Source organism: Polyodon spathula, chromosome 6 (assembly GCF_017654505.1).
Source record: "Polyodon spathula isolate WHYD16114869_AA chromosome 6, ASM1765450v1, whole genome shotgun sequence".
In the NCBI taxonomy this organism is placed as follows: domain Eukaryota; kingdom Metazoa; phylum Chordata; class Actinopteri; order Acipenseriformes; family Polyodontidae; genus Polyodon; species Polyodon spathula.
This window is the reverse complement of record NC_054539.1, coordinates 9527680-9543220: the sequence shown is the minus strand read 5'-3', so window position 1 is coordinate 9543220 and position 15541 is coordinate 9527680. Positions and strand designations below refer to the sequence as shown.

At 37.0% G+C, this 15541-nt stretch overlaps 1 protein-coding gene and 1 long non-coding RNA gene across 4 annotated transcripts in view; one reads left to right on the top strand and one right to left on the bottom strand.

Annotated features, from left to right (window-relative positions):
• The window catches only part of LOC121316818 (sodium/potassium/calcium exchanger 3-like), a 115522-nt gene that overhangs the window by 45177 nt on the left and 54804 nt on the right, over positions 1-15541 (bottom strand). The window lies entirely within an intron of this gene.
• LOC121316819 overlaps positions 1-15541 on the top strand; it is an 81161-nt gene that overhangs the window by 43935 nt on the left and 21685 nt on the right. The window contains exon 2 of one of the 2 annotated variants that reach the window (XR_005950459.1): positions 4019-4083. This is a non-coding gene — a long non-coding RNA (uncharacterized LOC121316819). Of the gene's footprint in view, positions 1-3868; positions 4084-15541 lie in introns of those variants that run through there. The other variant, XR_005950457.1, reaches the window with a different exon arrangement.

Genomic DNA, 15541 nt, shown 5'->3' with positions numbered 1-15541 from the left:
AAATGCTCTTGCTAGCAGAGGCTCAGCTGTGCCTTTTCTTTTTAGTTAATTCACTGAAGGATACACAATCTTCCACTGTGTCACATATTTAATCTGGTTTTTGTTTGCTTTGCTTTTTCCACAGTTGGGCAGCCCTGATGAATATAAAATCCAGTTTTAACACATGAACAGCCTATATGTTAGTATACTTGACTTCAAATATATTTGTATTTGTTTTTCCCCTTTACTTCCACGATGCTTTCATTCATTCTCACTAGTTCTGAGTTCTGTTGCACATGTACTGAATTATTCTCTGCATCAGAATCCACCTGGCATCATATGAGCCTTTAGAATCCTACTTGCTGGCTCTTTTTCAGTAATTATCTGCAATTAGAAAACGATTGAGTGTGAACAGCCAATCAGCTTCCAGATCTAGTAGGCTTGTATTTTCCCGCTGGAACGTTGAAGTGCTTAACTGTGAAATAAATTTTAAATCAATCCGCCCATGAATACCGGCTTTTTCCCTTAACATGCTAATCAACAACTAATCTGATAACATAAAAAGCTACTTAAACATATTTTCTGACGCTGGTCTAGAGACCACGGAAATCGTGTCTATGACAGGACACTATAATGAAAGCTCAATTTGCAGCTACTGGACTGCAAATCAACAGGGAAGACATGATTGGTCCTCAATTCTGTCATCGGCTGGATCCAAACAATACCCTCCCTCAAAATCAGCCAGTCAAACTCCCAATCCTGTTTCAGTTCTTTCCGCACCAGCCAATCCACTCGCTGCCTGGCTGAGTGACGACCCGCCTCCAGCAACAAGTTTCAAGTCTGACTCAATACTACATTGACTATTCAACAATTGTACATGTCCAGATAAATTATAATAAGAAAGAGTAGGACCCTAATAAATAACTACGTTAGCCAAATAATAATAATTTTAATAATAATAATAACGTTTTCGTTAACGTTTATATTCTAATTATGTTAGGGACTATTTTCCAAGGTTACCCGGCGAAATAGCAGAAGTTCAAGGTAAATATAGGTTTTAAAGTTTTGTTTAAAGAGAAAATAAATAAATAAATTGTTTTTTTCTAATAGCGAAAGAGCCCTCTCGATGCAGGCTCTATCTTGAGGTAGATGACCTTGACTTTCATTAGCGCCCTCGCCTTCGGCTCGGGACACTTAACTCCAGTAGCGGTCATCTACCACACGGTAGAGCCCACATTGACGGGCTCTATTGCTTATGTATTCTATAGAGTAATCCACTGGTATTACAATGACATTCTTATTTTTAATGTACAAATTGCTCTGCAAGGCCCAATGCAGCAATGACTTTCTGCAAGAATTGACCATTAATTCACAATAGGATTCTAAAAACTAAGCCTCCCAAGATTCTAAGCTCAGTCAACACCAGTGGGAAAATGATTGTAAATCTGAAACGCTCCATAGGGTTTATAATGAACTGGAAAAAGCTAACCGAATAGAATACACTAGTAATAGCATGCACTGGAGTTTATGAAAGCTTTAAGAACATAAATGGTGTGCAGACAGCTCCTTTATCACTTGGTTTAGTACATGAAACCTGTATGTGCTATAGGTGACACTGTAGAAGTCTACCGATCAAGCCCAGTTTTTGGTGTATCAATACTACACTGATAGTCTGACATGCCCTTTCTTCATGGAATGCAGGGAATGCACAGAAAGAACATGATTAATATCCACTCTAACAGTCAATACAAGATTTATAGTTGTCCGCAAACATCTGCTTTGTATTGTCGAAATTTCCCTGAAAATGTATCTAGACAATGGAGCTGGCTGTGGACTGCAATTGCTTCAAAGAGCTCTGGGAGAGATAGAATAATAAGACAGATGAGGGAAGGCAAAAATCCAGAGGGATGGGGGGTTGAAGTGAGTATAAACAGGCTCTTATACTTCATAATTAATTTGTATTGCATTTGCACTTAACTTTCCACATGTGAGCGCATTGTTCTCCACTGTAGCTCTATAGCTCTGTATTCCTCGCAGCTTTCTGGAAACACGTTCACTTTCCCACCAAGGCACAGATTAGCAAGAAGCTTCTTTCTTACCTACTAGTCACACCTCCATATCTTAATTAGCATTACTTTTCCCATTGTGCCACTATGCATTTACCATAGTTTACAGTGGTTTCCCATGTGTATTAATATTCTTTACCATACATCGCTATTCTTTACAATGCTTACCTATGCTTTATGATGCTTGTCACAAGGCTGCTATGACCTTTTTTCGTTGTGCAGTATTCAATAGTGTGAAGAACAACCTATCGGCTAATATAAATTATTTAGAGATGGGAACACAGATATTCATTGCAACAACTAATTATGTGCAACATAAATGGAGCAAAGCTGCATGTGACACATCGGCTTCAAACACTGGGGGGAAAGACATCTTTGCAAATCATCAGCAATTCCAAGCTGCTCCTTCTGAGATGTTTTTCACACTACTGTCTGGTGACAGTCAGTGGCACTGAAACAATTTTTAAGTGGGTGTGCTGAAAGCCACTGAACAAAACTGTAACCTCTGTATATTATGGAAGCCATGCAAAGCCAAGGGGGGTGCTTCCGCACCCCCAGCACCCCTAGTTCCAGCTCCCTTGGTGACAGTGGGGATGACCCATCACTAAATTACACAACGACACATGTACAGTAACACAGTACATACCTTTTAATCCTGTGCATATTGTAGCACTATGTAAAATTCTCCATTAACGACCCAACAGCAAAATGAAATCAAAATATTACCCATGCACAGAATAACCACTAGAAGGCACAAGTAATAAACCAGTGAGAGTACACAAGTGTGTGCATCTTGGATTTGCAAGCAGAGCAGTTGATGTTAGAAAAGCTGTAATTAAAGATTACTTGAGCATTAAATCTGAACCATCTTTATTCCCACGATATAAGTTTCACTGCACTGCACTGCTTGAGTAGGACAGCTGGCACAGAAATAATACATTTACTCATACTTGCTATTTTATTTCTGTATGTGTATAGGCCCCCTTCTGGCGTTGGGAACCCGGATGCTGATGCCAGCCCTGAGCGCAAAAAACGCATAAATGTCATATTGATAATTTTATGCAAGCACCCCATATTTGTTCTCACCGCCGTTTTCCCAATATTTAATTGTTTCCATAAAGTATTTTCACTTTTTTTTTCAGTTTCATGTCTGCTTGTTTTCCACTGTTTCCAGGAAAGAATATGAAGTGCATCTACAGTAAAAATGTGTTTCTTTCTTGACTTGAGATTTGTAATGTACAGTATTGGCACTGAACTTAACTTGTTATGCCTGTGAGCTTGCAGTGCACTTTCTGTGTATATACATTTTCATGTATGGATGGATGGTTATAACTTGTTGGATTCATTTGAAAATGTGTATACACCCTTATAAAAGTTTACCACAGTCTCTGTGCATGGTATTTTTGCAGTTTTCCCATGTTTTTCCCATGGTTATACATTTATCATAGTTTACCCAGGTTTGCCATGTTTTTAATATGCTTTACCTTACCTCTCTATTCTTTACAATGCTTAGCTATGCTTGATCATGCATTCACTATGCTTTATTACACTTTGTTATGTTATTACTATGGAACATTTTCATAAGGGCACCTTCATATAGGTGGGGAAACAAAACATGCTGATTTGTATAACAAAGCATTGCCCAATAACACTGAAAACATCCACTCACTGACTATTTATAGCATAATCCTGAGATTGGCTGTGTTATACAAACATTCTATTTGGAGATAGAAAAAAAATCAACATCATCTTCTAATTAATACCACAGGAAAGGACAGACATCCTTGTTTCTCGGTGGCATAGTATCTCTAAGTTGTTCCTTCCCAAATCCCAATTCCGCTTCTCAGAATCCCCTTCTCAGTTTCCAGTAAACTGTGATCCTAGGAGAGACTGAGCTCTCAGAAAGTCAAATTATCAAACTCCTGCAATACCATATGGATCTTTTTTATTTTATTTTTTTACTTGTGTTACAGATTCAACAATTAGAAATCCTGCCGACTGCACTTGCTCCTATAACAATCAGAGCCATTTTTGCAAGGTAAGTTATTTTAAAGCCTAGGTGACCGTTAGAGTAGTTGTAACATTAACTCATAGGCTGTCTAATTATAGGTAAGCTTGATATAGCTTAAGTCAATTATTTTATTTTCCTCTCTGTTTGAAGCAGAAGACTTTATATGAAAAGCTCTACAATACGTTTGCAAGACAATACCAAAAAACTAAGCCTATTTTTTATATAATGATTTTTATCTAAATATGTATTTTTTGCTATTGTTAGACAATTATTTTTATTGTTGGTTTGCTTGTGTCTGGTGTTAAGAATACAGTCATTCTGCATAGTGAAAGTACTGATGAAAGTCAAGTGGACGTTGATGTGGACTTTGTATCCAAATTAGCTAAGGGCTTTTCCAAATGAGCAGTACTTCACCACAGAAGCACAAGGGAAAAGTTACTGTTATATAAAGCAATACAGGGCCCTAATCACAAAGACTAAAATTACAAGTTATTGGAATAATGTTTTTTTTTATAAACTAAATACAGATTTATATTTATGAAATTAATGTTTTTTTTTTTTTTTTAACATCAGTCTGGAACATTTTTATGAATCTCAAACAATTGTATTCTTACAATTACATTTTGTTTAATAATTTGTGGCTTAAGACTTGGTGAATAGGGAGCACGATATTTTAATTAACAGCTATATTATATTTTGCTACCAAAGTTTGAAGTTTGCTTTTTTTTCTCTCTTCATTTTGTCTATTTTCCATTGTGACTCATTTCCTGACATACTCAAATTACAGAGGAAAGCCATTGTTTTGTATCTTTAAAGATAAGAAAAAAGAGTGTGTTGTTTTTATTAGCTCTCTAGAGGAATTAGCTTGGATCAAAAATAAAGTTAAAAGCACACAGTTTGTTTTTTGTCTGTAACGTTATATTTTAATGGGTTCTGACCAACTTTTCTAACCCAAATACATACCGATATTATTTTTTGTTTTTCCATAGAACCTCTGTAAAGTGCTTCCATCCTCAGTATTGACAAACAATTTTCAGAAGTCATCTTTCCCAATCAGTAACCAATCACTTCTGGCTGCCATAGGCACCTCAGTAGTCTTTGAGGACAAGCGATCCTTCAGTTGCATTGTGGGATACCGATAGGGTTGCCTCCTGTCCCTGTTTTCCCTGGATCATCCCAGTTTTGAGGAAGGTGTCCTGGGATTTGAATATGCTTTCTCAGGACAGTAAAAGATCCTTGTTTTTAATATCATCCCATTTTAAATGTTATGCTTCCACATCCCTATAGATTATACAGCAGCACCACCACAATGCTAGTACCGTAAGTTGCACAAAATAACATTGCTGCAATAGACGCACAATATTAATTAGTTGTCAATTCTATAATAATAATAATATCAATGCTACCTATTGGATGACTAGGATTTCTAGAAAGTTTAAACTTTGAACAATTGCCCTTCTATTGCAATGTCCTGTTTTTTTTCACCTCATACAACCCTAGATACTGATACTCTAACTATTAGAGCCAACAGCGGGGCATGTGACATGTCATCTCTTTTACCCAGCATTTCCTTGTGATGTGCCTGCTTTTCTCTCCTAATAGTTCCCAACAAAGTGTCAAATTCCTGTACAGTTTAAGTGGTTTGGCACTAGCTGTTCAATTTATCCATGTTTAGTTGCATAAAATATTTTAACAGGGAATCCGTGTAAACTATGCAAGCTTGCTTGTTTCCAAAGAGGCCCCATCTTTATGCCAGGGTTGGTTTTCTAGTGGTTCTCAAATGACTGCACAGCAGATGGGATCTTCTATTGTGTATCCACAGCTGTAATAATACTAAGCCTGTTACATAAAAGCAATTCCATAGCAGTTCAATTCAAGCAGTTTAAAGTATTGAAAAGGTTTTCTTCAAGCTGGACAAAAAATGCTCTGCAGTAGAGGGGTGTCTCCACTTTATTAGCGTACAATGAGATAAAGTATAGGTCCTTAATGAGGGAATTGTACACAGAATGATCTGAACAAATAATGTGACTGTGCAGAAACCCAGGGCTGTGAGCTGTTTCCACAAGATGGCCGTAAAACCAGGGAAGAATCAGACGTTACTTATAGATTGAATGAGACTGGGGAGTGTGGGTACCTGGCATGCTGTAGCATCTGTATGTATCCCTGTATCTGCATGCAACTTGAATTCTAAAATCAAGAGCAATTAACTAACACTTAGTGATAAAGGTGTTGTAGATCAAATGGAGAGAAGGGGTCACTTGGGTTCATGAAGGAGCGTCCAGATATAGCCAATTAGCAAAATAGCACTATGTGATTGTTATCGAGTTTATGTGTGCTGCCATGGAACAATGCAGCAAGAATGTGTGTCACGAATCTCTCCGTTGTATTGTGATTTTATTAATGAGTGCAAGAGGGTACAGGTATGGGGCAACAGCATCAATTATCTAAAACCTTTCCTAGAGATTTGTTCTGTTAATGATGGATAACAATATAAATTCTGCCACTGTCTGATACAGCAGTGGGTATGAAATAAATAAGAATAAGCAAATCTATTAACACCAGGTGGGTGTACATCTGAGTTGAATTTCTGTTTACTTTAAGTTTAAGTTAATCAATCCTGAGTTGATTTCAAGATAACAGCCAATTTCATTAGATAAACTTAAATTTTAGTACCACAAAAAAAAAAAAAAAAAAAAAATCCTTACTGCCTCAGTTTTATGATGGGAAGGGAACTATGTAAATGTACATATTGTTTATCACTTAAAAATAAATACAGTAAACATTTCCTTTATTGATGCGCTACCTGTTACACTGCATTTAGGAAGCTGGCAGCCAGTTTAAGTTTGCTTCTGATAAATGATTGAACACACTGCATAGAGCTGCACGATTTCTTTAAAGTTAGCATCAACGATAGAAACTATTTCTGCTAAAGGTCACCCTGTCCAGTACAAGAAGGGGACACTTCATGAATCAGTTGTTGCTTATATCTTATTTATGTTTTTATTTTCTGTGTTAATTCACTGATGGTGAAAACAGAATGTCTTTAAAAAGTGGACAGAAAAAATGAAATATTCTACCATTTAGCATTTATTATTTTTGCTGTATAATAACTCTGGAGAAAGTGATCAATGTTGAATGTGACAATGCTATTTTTTCAGATTTCATAAATATCATGTTTATTTGTGAAATATCTTGAAATACCTATTTTTAGACTGTGAAATAAGCTATTTTTAACATGAAAAAATACAGCCCCAATAATAAGCCACAAATATAAATCCAGACTCTCCCCTATACCACAAAGAAAAATATATTGGCAACTCCAAATGAACTGGTCAGATAGCCTAAAACAACCCCAAACAGTAACCTGCTAACAACCATTCTTTGACCAGTCACAGGGTCAGGATACATACCAGATGGAAATTATGTCACATTAAAATTAGCTACGATGTTTATTTATTCTAGGTTGTACCATATATTATAAAAAAGCATAACGTGCTAAAGTAAGCTGACTTTCACCTACTTAAGGTCAGATTGGCCACTAAGCCTGTCGCTGCTCTCATCTGGATATCAGCCTGTGTCATACAGCACCCTAGACGATATTCTATGCCCCTGTATGTTTTGCATGTGGTGTAATTTTGGTGTACTGTATTGTTTGCTTCCCCATTTGAAACAGTAATAAAAATCAATAATAAACGCTTCTCTTTCTGCAATACGGCTAGATCACTGTGTGTAATGTATATTCTATAGGTATTTGTACTATTGTTGTAATGCTTGTGTGTCACTATATATATAGACAGTGTGTTTACATGTAGGTGTACTTGGGCAGAGGCTGGGCTGACCACACTGCAGTGTGATCGGATAACTTGTGATGAGATCTATACTTGTTGCAGCTCCACAAATCCCCAGTTTTAAAGTCATGCCAGCTCAAACTGGTTCGAAAAAGCTACTATAGGAGCTGAAGGAAATCAGAGATGTCATGCATATTATATAACAGCATCAAAATGATATAATATACATTTCATAACAGATCATTGCAATACGATGCAGCTTTAAAAAGGCAATGACCTGTTCAGGATAAATATGTATAAGCATACATGGTTATTTATTGTTTTGTACATTTTAAAGGTAGGGAAAGGCTAGGAAACATACATGGCTTTAATTAACACTAACCCAGACAGAGGACTGCCTGTCTGGAGTATTTTCATGTAAACCACAATTCATGATAGGCACCTACAACAAAGAACATATGGCACTAACATATATGGGGAACACAAAGGAAATAAAAAACACCTGTTGAGGCCCATATTACATGGCTATTTAACTTTAACCTCTATGCTGAATGAATGAGCTGAGGCTTCAAATTAATCATTTGACATGGGCATTTTTTATATGGAATCCGTGCTGCCCATGGCTTGGTATGTCATGTAACAAAATGCAGCACTATGTCAGCCAGAGAGCATGTGTGGATATATCCAAAACCAGCCCTGTATCTCTAGGGTTCTGTTTTCTACTCAACATGATTGTAGTTTATATAGATTTTGCTACAGCAGCCTTTAGATCAGTTTCTATCTGCTTCAGATACATGTGTGTTTATTCATGCAATACAAGAATGAAGTACAAATGGCAGTCAAGGCACAGCCCTGCACCATCCTCAGCTAAAAATCTTTAAACCTGTATTATAAACTGTGGAAGACATCACTTCCATTGCTTTCCTCTCCCTACCTTCTTTAGCAACTCAGTTATTTCCTACAGGCAATTCTGATAGATACACAGAGGTACTGTATGAATTTTGTGGAAACTGTATGGCTGGCTCTAGTGTCTTTGCTAGGGATTTTAAGGCACACGGGTAAATCATTCATGCATGTAAGTCAGTTAGCTGATTTCTATTCACTTTCTGACATTGTGAAATTAAGAAAGAAGTCAATGCTGGGAAATACTTGTAGTCAAGCATTGTGAAGTCATTTATACACACAACTAACTAGTAGCATCAAACCAGTGACTGCTGTGCTGTATGCCAGTGGTTCAAACAAAATTTTGGTAGCCCTTGGTAACCGGGACTTCAGTTGTCTTCATGTACAGTCAAGCTATCCTGAAGTGAGTCTTAATGCTTATGTTCCCTGGATGAAAGTCATATTTCTTTGAAATGATTTGCACTTCAAAGCTGAAAGGAATCCTTCTTCGGCCTACATACAGACTCCAGAGCATGTTTCTGATTAGGAGCCTAGTGGCAACAATCAAGCCTACCACAGTTTGTTAAGTCCATTTGATCATTTCTATCTCATGTACTGCACATCGCTCTGAGGCAGCTGCCTATTGGCTGCAGCATAAAAGTTCTAAAAAAAATCAATTGTGGGTTAACTTCCAGTAGGATGAAGGGTTACTTTGCTCAGATGGGGGGGGGGGGGTTATTTAGTCAAAATGGCACCAATGAAATGAATTTGGCAGCAAACCCCCCCAGTAGGTTACGGACACTGTTCACAAAATAAATTGAAACTAGATGTAGTGCACAGGAGACAGCCACAGTAAATACAGTATGGAGTGACCCAATTTAAAACACTGTAATATAGAAATAAAAAAAAAACACTCATTTAAAGACTGGAGATTTAGATTTTACAATAATGATATGCAAGGCTAAATGCACTGAGAAAATGCATTTGGAAAACAAACAAATAAAGACCAATATTTCTTATAGTAACTAAGGTATTATTTACAAAACTACCAGAACATCAGCCACTCAGTAGGAGAACACCACCTGTTGGCATCTCAGTCCAATACCACTTACAACACAAACATGGTAACCTGCTCTAACTTTATCTACAAAGCTTCTGTATTATCAAAAATTAAACTGCGCAAGTTCACTTTTTAATGGTGGATATTTTGAAAGTGCATTTCATAACTCTGAAAGACAGACTTTCCATCAAGTTATCTGTATAGCTTTAAACATTAACCACTGTAAAGCTACTGTATCTTTCAGTCTATATTTTTAATGTATTTTCAAGATAAGACACTAAAGTTTTTTCCATGTACGTGCAATATCTTCAGTCTAACAGAATTACACAACAGAATGAATTATAAGTCAGAGGTATCTTAAGTTCTTATGTTCACTCTTAACAGAAGCACCCTAACATTGAAAATAATTAATAATACAGCTAAGGGCAATGAATGGAATTCACTGGGGTGTTAATGAGATGATGTGGGGAACAGGGTCTTGGCTCCACCTAGTGGAGGGAGGAATTAGTGTTTTGTTGTGCCAGTTGTGCTGTGGCCATATGCAGAGGCTGGGAAGAGTTAATAAAAAGAAGAAAGTGGTCCTGGTCCTGTACACCCCTGGTGAATCAATAACAATTATAAATAAAAAAATAAAAAACATTGGGAAACTTAGAGCTTGGTAAACTAGGACAGAGTTTGGAGATTTCTGTAACAATTTATATGAAGTATTCCTACCATCACACACACATGTGTATATATATATTATTATAATATATATATACTATATCTATATATATATCTATATATAATGACGGGATACCACAAGATGGTTTTCCATGTAACCGCATGGACCTCGCAGAACTACATTTCCCATCATTCTACTGCTCACATATGTAACTAAGACGGATTTACCAGTCAGCAAGAGGATGATGGGAAATGTAGTTCTGAGAGGTCCAGGCAGGTACATGGGAAGCCATCTTGAGACAGGGATGCAATTCAAAGTTTAAAAAAAGTGGGTCAAAGTGGTCAAAATGTAAAAAAAAAAAAACAAAAAAAAAAACAATACACACACCTTACATAAACAGTTGTAGCAACACATGGGAACACGTAACACAATAAAATGAAATGGACTGCTCAACAACTTATAATCTGCTTTCAATTAGTCACCTTATAAAAATAAAAAAAGCAAAAGATTCTAAACATAGGGGCTTTCAATTAATGATGTATGAGCTGCAGAACCTATTTATCAAAGGCATGGTAATAAAATACTTACATGCAAAACTGCTGCCCTTGCATTGATAGTGGACAAACACACCATTTATTAACATTTTGAAAGGGAATAACGGCATCCATCTATTTTAGCACTATAAGTGACACTAACAAGGTTTTCCAGGCGCTGTTTATGTAATCAGTAATGGTTTCATTGTGTAAGTACTGCTTAGTTTGGCCTCAAGTGCAGACTGCCTGTGAAGAGGGATGGAAAAATGAGGTCCGTCTTGTTGTCCTATATCAATACATTTGCATGTAACTACAATAGGCAGTCAGAGGCCAACTAGTGACAAATCTTGTTATTGCAAATACACATTTAGAACTACTTAATAAGTTAATGAGTGGTGTGTTTGATGTCTCTTATAGTATAAGAGATGTCATCTCATGCAGTTTGGGGCTCTGGCTGCTCAAACTGTGCAAAATGACATCTCCTATACAAGAGACACTCCACATAAGACTTATTAACTTATTATAAATCACACATGTGAGGATTGTACTCAGAAATAGCTTTAAAATAATTGTATTGTAAAAAAAAAAAAAAAAAAAAAACAGGTCTTCATGGTTGACTTGCTGTATATATATCATTTACTTTGACATTAATGACATTAAACTAAACACAATAACAGGGAGTTAATGTCTCTACTGACCCATCCAGTTAGCTTGTATAAAATCTCTGAAATGATTTGACAAGAAGCCTGTGAAGCCCAAGAATGAATTCTCCAACCACTATCTATGGACCATAACATTATCTGGATGGCCAAAAAAAAAAACATAGAGTTGTGCATTAAATCCCTCTCACGGACACACACTGTATTAAATCTGTTAACTTGCTCTGTCAAAAGCACTAGAAATTTTTACAGAGATGGCCCTGTAAGGAATTCATTTTCTATAGTGTATTCTAATAAATCCCTAACCACAGATACCATTTCAATCAGATTTACATGACAGCATGCTACTGTCAAAATGCCTTCAGTTTTCTTAACCCCACAACACATGAATTGCACAGGATTTATGGACGTATTGCTCTTTGGGTTGCATATCGGGAAGTCTGATTGATGTAGGCTTTGTGCACTCTTTAAGGTTCATAACAGCCATTAGTTATTGATAGACAATCTTCTTTAGTGGCTTGCATAGGGCAGGCAGGAAAGATGGGTAATGCAGCTGGCCAGCTGAGATTTATTACCTTTTACATAACACAGGGTAGCTCTCATCTAATTTACAACCTGCAAGCCTAGTGTAGGACAAATAATGTTATGATAAATGCAAATTGGTAGCTAAGGAGGAACAGCTTTATGAAAATCCATCACAATCATTATGTTTGTTTGAGGTGCTAGCAATAGACCACACTGCTAGCAATAGACCTCACTGACCTCAACTAAACTTACGACACACAATATTTTACAAAGAATCGCAGTAAATCATTATAAACCACACAACACTACCAAAGTGACCATTACAAGTAGACAAGAACTCCATTATACTAGGGGGAGGTAGGCCTAAGCTGCCTCATCTCTAATTTCCCTATACTGCAGAGTCACTGGCCAAGCTGTCATTTTTATTTCCTTTGCTAGCATTTCCAAGCTTGAAGTCCAGTACTAAAATGATGAAATACAGATTTGAAAAAATGCAAAGAACTATTACTTTAGGATGATAGAGAAAATAAATTATATGGCACGGGTTTGTAAGATTGTTATCGTTACCATGTTTAAGAAAAAATGCAAAAAATAAACAATGAACAACTTTACCTGCATGGTTCCCTCCACTAAAATGAAATCTCAGATCCTGTCATTAATGAAGTAGTGTGGATAATGTGTTATCAGTACTGTAGTTATCTTAATGATGTGCTTCAAGCTCAAAGCACACTTCAAGATACAATTCTCACGCTGTAATTGCTCTCTACATCTCAATGGTGAGAATATGATAAAAAGCCAGGTGCTTGGTCTCTCCATTGCTTGTATCATGTTGTTGATGCATAAACAGGATCTTGGAATATGCCACATTCGAACGATTTCTTTTACAACACTTTGAACACATAGTCCTTACCTTTCAATCCATTAGAAACACAGTGGTGTACATAAGTTACATTACATCATAAGAATACACAGATAATATGCGGAAATTACAAATTAGAGGAGGTCAATCAGTCCATCAATGCACGTCTGGTTTTAGAAGCTCCTTGATCCAAGTACTTTATCTAGTTGGCTCTTGAAGCAACATGGCTTGGTAACCAATTTAATGCACTTGAAACTCCTACCCTCAGACTTCTCCAATCAATCTCCAACTCTGTCCCCTGGTCCTGGTTTCTAAGCTAAGTGTCCAGGATTCATTTTGTTGACTCCTTTTAGGACTTAAAAAGCTTTTTAAAAAAGTCTTCCCTAAATAAGTTCAGTTACCTGTTACCTGTCTTCATAACGCCTCACCTTCTCAAACCCCTGGGAATAGTCTAGTCAGCTACAATGCAAGGTGTTCTAGTTCAACACAAATAATATTTGAATCGTACTTTAGTCTTCCAGTCTTCAAAAACTGTATTGAGGTGTGCTCACAAAGATGAAAGCTAAAGTTATGTTTTTTCCATGCCGAAAACGTGCATGACTGTAGCCAGTGCAACCTTCAGCTTCATGAACACAAAACTCACAAGAGCTTAGATGAAATGATAAAATAAACTCCATGCTGCCAACTGCGTGGGACCGCAGTCGTGCAGTACTGGGCTCCTGACAGCACTTGCATGCTTGCAGGATTCATATAAAGATCATTTTAAAATAAGGTGTAGCCAATGGAGCTTCATGCACACAGCCCATTTAGATAGTGGTTGCTGGCTTTTAATTTCATGTTCTTATCGCTGGCTTTTAATGTGAGTCTGACCCAACTTCTCAGGTATCTAGAGAAAGCCTTTAGACTCAGTATAAATCATGTTAAACCACTCTGTCACAAGGAAGAAAACCACTTTTCCAATTGGAAATGTTTCTAATACAACAAACTTCTACAGTACAGAGGAAGCGTTCCCTAGAACATTGAGCTACCATATCAGGACCACTGTGAAGCAATTGTCCTAAATCAATTGTAGGTCCATTATTGATAAAGCTTTGGTCAATTAATGTTTTCTGCCTGGGCATTTGAATAACTTTTTGTAATGGCACATACAGTTGCCTTGTTACTTTGTCCTGCCTAACTGCCAGATCTCATCCAATTAAATCAGCCTAAAGAGATCAATTTGACACTTTATACTCTCAGAGCTCAGGAGGCTATCCAACATCTTGCAGACTCATCCTGGGGGACCCAAATTGATATTAGGGCTGACCACTGTGAGTTGCTTAATGTATACTGCTGAAAGTTTACACTGGGCAATTCAGTTGCAAAAATACATACTAGTAGTTAAACCACTAAGCCATCTGCTGCCATATTTTATGCTGTGGCACAAAGGCACTTTCCTTATGACCATACCAAGAGAGCAGACTGAAATTCAGTTAATAACATTACACACATATACTTACTATAGACCAGGGGTTGAGAACTTTTTTTCTACCAAGTTCCAGAATTGTACTTGCTCTGAGTGTTACAGTGTCTTGAGTGTGACGACCAGTGTGGATCTTCTAAGGATGATGCTGCTGCTTTTCATTAAGGAACTGTCTGATCTCTGCCAAACAGCTTATGAAACGTGCAAGGATTTGTCCACTGCTCAGCCACCTTACATTATTGTGGAGCAATAGATGACCTTATTGATGATCCTTGGAGTAGATCTTTTGTGTATTTATTTGTACACTTGTTTCTTCAAATGATTTTGTTGAGTCTAACTGTGTTTTTTTTTTACTCCTGGCTGTTTAGCTGGCTCTTCTGATCATGTCAGTGGCACTTAGTGGGTGAGCTCCCTTCTTGTAATCATATTATCAGCTTAACTGCACATCATTTAGATCTTACTATCAGCCACTGATCCAGAGGTTTCAGCGAGTAGTGCATGTGCAATGGGAACAGCTGGTGCGTCATTCGGATTGGACTCAGACTCAGACTCAGACTCACACTTTCAGTGGAGTAAAATTAAGATCTGAGAGGTATCGTGTGTGATTTAAGCCCAAATAGCATAACATAGAATGGTATTACATCTCTATATCATGATGTGAGGGTTTTCTTTACAACCAAACATGGGATCAGGAAGTATCGATGAACCTTAATGAATAAGTAGCTCTAAATGCAATATTCTTTTTTTTTACACTTCCATTACTAGTTTATGGTATCTGCAATCAGTGGTTTTTGGTTATGTTGCTCTATTATTAGTATTTTACCATCATTTTAAGAACATTGTTTAAATAATGCAAACCCTTTTTCTGGTGCTGTATTTTACTGCAAGGTTATTTTTAAAACTGCAGAATTAGTCAATTTCCCCTCATTTTCCACTTTTCAGCACACTTCAATGGAACACACTCCATCTGATAGCAAACATATGGAAGCAGTTACAGAGACAAATGTGTTTAGAAGGGACTGGGTGGTATATTATCTAACACACCAGCCTTTC